Consider the following 4,186-nt stretch of genomic DNA (forward strand, 5'->3'; position numbering starts at 1 on the left):
ACCTTTTCCAATCCTGTGGCCACTGTTGAGTTTTCCAAATTTGCTGGCAAATTGAGTGTAGCACTTTTACTGCATCATCTTTTAAGATTTTGAATAGCTCAGCTGGAATACTGTCACCTCCACTAGCTTTGTTGTTGCTCAGATTTCCTAAGGCCCATTTCACTTCACATTCTAGGATGTCTGGCTCGAGGTCAGTGACTGCCCCATCGTGGTTATCTGGGACGTTAAGCTCGTTCTTGTATAGTTCTTCTGTGTAGTTTTGCCACCTCTTCTTAATCTCTTCAGCCTCTTTAGGCAGCTTATAGTCATGCAATAAAAATACTTTACAACTATAGCAATAGCCCTTAGACTTATATACCGCTTCACAATCTTTTACAGCCCTCTCTAAGCAGTTTACAGAGTCAGCACATTGCCCCCAACAATTTGGCTCCTCATTTTACTGACCTTGGAAGGATGGAGGGCTGATTCAGCCGTGCTTTGAGAACTTGGAAGGACACATGAACTAGCCTACATCTCAGGAAAGATACAATCTGGTTTTACAAGAGACCATTAAAGAGACACCTCTCAAGTACAGAATAATTTGTAGCTTCGTTATCAAAACACAAAGCAAAGCTTGAATTTCAAGCTTGTTCTCTCAACTTTGAAAATAAGTCAATACAAATGGTCCTTGATATACAACAGTTCATTTAGTGGCTGTTCGAACTTACAACAACACTGAAAAAAGCGACTTATGACCGTTTTTTCACAATTACAACCACTGTAGCATCCCCAGGGTCATGTGATCAAAATTCAGATGTTTAGCAACTGACTGATATTTAGGACAGTTGCAGTGTCACGGGACATATGACCCTTTTGTAATCTTTGGACAAGCAAAGTCAATAGGGAAACCAGATTCATTTAACAGCCTTGTTACGAACTTAAGAACTGCAGTGATTCACTTAACAGCTGTGGCAAGAAAGATTGTAAAATGGGACAAAAATACCTTATAAATAAAATCTACAGCAGTCCATGCATTACTTCAGGAAGACGATTAAGAGCAATTCCAGAATAAGGGAAACTTTAGTGGGTGGGAAAATGTATGCAGGCAGAGCTGGCAAATTTCCACAATGAGTTTCATTGGAACTTTTTCAGCATAAAACTTCAAATAGGCCTTTCAAAGTATGGATAAATATAAGGGTAAAGAAGGCAATAATCTTATATTATAGAAAATTTGTCCCCATGCCCAATACTTATTGGGCAAAACAATGCCTCCACTAACAATTTAACAACAACAACAACAACAACAACAACAACAATAATAATAATAATAATAATAATAATAATAATAATAATAATAATAATAATAATAATAATAATAAAGTTGGAAGGGACCTTGGAGGTCATCAAGTCCAACCCTCTGCTCAGGCAGGTAACCCTATACCATTTCGGACAAATGCCTGTCCAGTCTCTTCTTAAAAACTTCCAGTGTTGGAGCATTCACTGCTTCTGGAGGCAGGTTGTTCCACTGGTTAATTGTTCTACCTGTCAGGAAGTTTCTCCTTAGTTCTAGGTTGCTTCTCTCCTTGATTAGTTTCCATTCGTTGCTTCTTGTCCTGCCTTCAGGTGCTTTGGAGAATAGCTTGATAGTAATACAGGTAATCCTCAACTTACAACCAAACATCACCAAATAAAGAAACTTACAACTGCTCCTTGCACTTATCCCCATGGGTCTTAAGGTCACAGTTCAAACAATGGGCACAACCCGCATGTATTTAAGGTTACCTGATTGCCACTTGCAGCATGTCCAGCTGACTTGCAACAAGCAAAATCAATGAGAGAAGTTGGATTTGCTTAATAACCACGTGATTCACTTAACCACCACATTGATTTGCTTAATAACCACGGCAAAAAAACTGGCCACAACTCAGTTAACAATCACCTTGTTCAGCTGTGGACATTCTGATCCCAGTTGTAGTTGGAAGGCAAGGACTATCTGTAAATTACTTTCACAGTTCTCGCTAGGTTAGGAATTGCTAATTATAAAATATTGAGGGACTACTTATTTTTTAAAAAAGATTTTAGACGAGCTATAGAACAGGTAGATAAGCTTAAGCTGACTAAGTTAAAGATGGACAAGGAATGTCGTATTATTTACAATCTCTTACATCTCAGTTCCTAAGACAAGGTTTTACAGAACCTCACTTTCAAACAGTGCCACAACCTATTTGGGTGGAAGATATAAAGGATTAGCAACTATACGTAAGTTATTTGCAATAACTTACAGGTAGAAGATTTGACCCATTACTTATTATATTCCAAACTTTATCAGGAACCTAGAGCTAGATTCATTATGTTCCAACTGAACCAGTCTAGTTTTTTTAAAAAAATCTATTGAGGGGATGTAGAGATAAGGATTGTTGTAATTTAATATAAATTTTGCTAAAACATATGGCTATAAATAAATGTTTGTTATGGATCACAAAAGGAAGTATGCTGTAGGAGGACAGCACACACACAGAGAGAGAAAGAAATATTTTGGGGAATATTAAAAGGCAGAATATTATACCTCCCCAAAGGAATAATGGAAAATCTTAGGCAGAACACACACATCCCAGTCTCTCTGCTCCAAGCAGAAACCAGGTCTGTCTGTAGAAATGCAGATGTGATAATCCTGTCAGAAAGATTGGAGCCAGGAAGCTAGAAGCTGATGAGATTAGAAAGACAAAGACACCTAAAATCTATATACCCCATCCAAACTCTAAAAGACATGACCTTTGGACATAATAGGATTAACCCACCACCATCAGATTACCAGAAAGGCACACTGAAGCCCAGGTCAAAGTTCATGTCATAGGAACAGGAAACAACCTCAAAAGCCCAAGAAGGTATAAAAACCCACCACTCCTTGCTACATGTGGTCAGTTTTTCCAGAGACATCTTTCTGTCTGGCTATCCTCTTCAATCAACTACAACCTTCTTTCTAAACAGTCTCCATTTTGTTTATTCCTGGCTTGGACTGGACCCTGATGAAGATTTTTCTTTCAACAATGCAATATGGATTTCTTACTAAAATCAGGACAGGGGTTTTCTTTTCTTTTCTTTCTGAAGTATCCAAGATGGCCACCTTAAAGAAGGGATGCAGAGAAAGGTCCTAAAATGTCCTAGAGCATTTGTTGCACCTTTCTACATAAAGGGTTGAGGTGTAAAATTCTCCCTCTCACTTTTGCTTGCTTGAATGATTGGCTATCTTAGGCTCCTTGTTCTATGTTATGTGTATGGTCCATGGCATATTTTAACTATCCACTCACTACAGCAAAACTTACCACTAGCCCAAAAAGACTTGGTGCCTGAGTCTTTCCTTCTTATTCAGCTGCTAAGAAAGTGTTTGCTGCTTTGCATAAGTAGTTTAATTGCCTAAAATAACCAATGGGCAGCCGCCAAAAGCACAGACTGTCCAATCAGTCCAAATGATATTGGGAGCCCAGTTCTGAAAGATATTGAGACGCCTGTGAGAAGCTAAATTCCTTTTTCTATCTTTGAATAGCGAGAGAAATTAGGCCTTCTTAGGAAGCATCTGGCACCTCACAATATCAGACCCCAAATTAGCATTGATGGTGAATGCTTTCTTGAAACCATGCAATTATGGGCTGCCAAACACATTCTTTGTACAATTTCAGGATTAATATTATACCTTTCAAAAGCTCAGAAGCCAATAGTGTAATTAAGGACTGCCATTTCCCATATTGTCCAAGTAAGTCTCCTTACAATAAAAGCATTGTGACCACTTTGAAACCCAGGAATCTTGGGAGAAAACTTTGAGGCTGGTGTTGGGAAACTGAATTCAAACACAGATCTTGGTCTCTAGGACACTCATTTCTTCCCTCCTCTTTGTGGTGTTCACTCATCGCAATTGCAGTGTGATATCATTTGTGCACATATTCACTGTTCGATTTTTCTAGCTGACTGAACTTGAATGCTTTTGGCTGTAAGCACTCAGTGTTTCCCTACAGCTCGAATACACTTAAAAGGAAAAGAAAGAAAGAAAGAAAGAAAGAAAGAAAGAAAGAAAGAAAGAAAGAAAGAAAGAAAGAAAGGCTGCTTGTTAAGTTGTTGCAAGAATCTCATGTTAAACATAATGATTTTCACTGATAGTAAATGAAAAAAAATTCTAAAATCATTTTTGCTCTCTGACTAAGATAAGATATAT

This window comes from Protobothrops mucrosquamatus, unplaced genomic scaffold (genome assembly GCF_001527695.2).
Source record: "Protobothrops mucrosquamatus isolate PMUCROS unplaced genomic scaffold, P.Mucros_1.0 scaffold2276, whole genome shotgun sequence".
NCBI lineage: Eukaryota > Metazoa > Chordata > Lepidosauria > Squamata > Viperidae > Protobothrops > Protobothrops mucrosquamatus.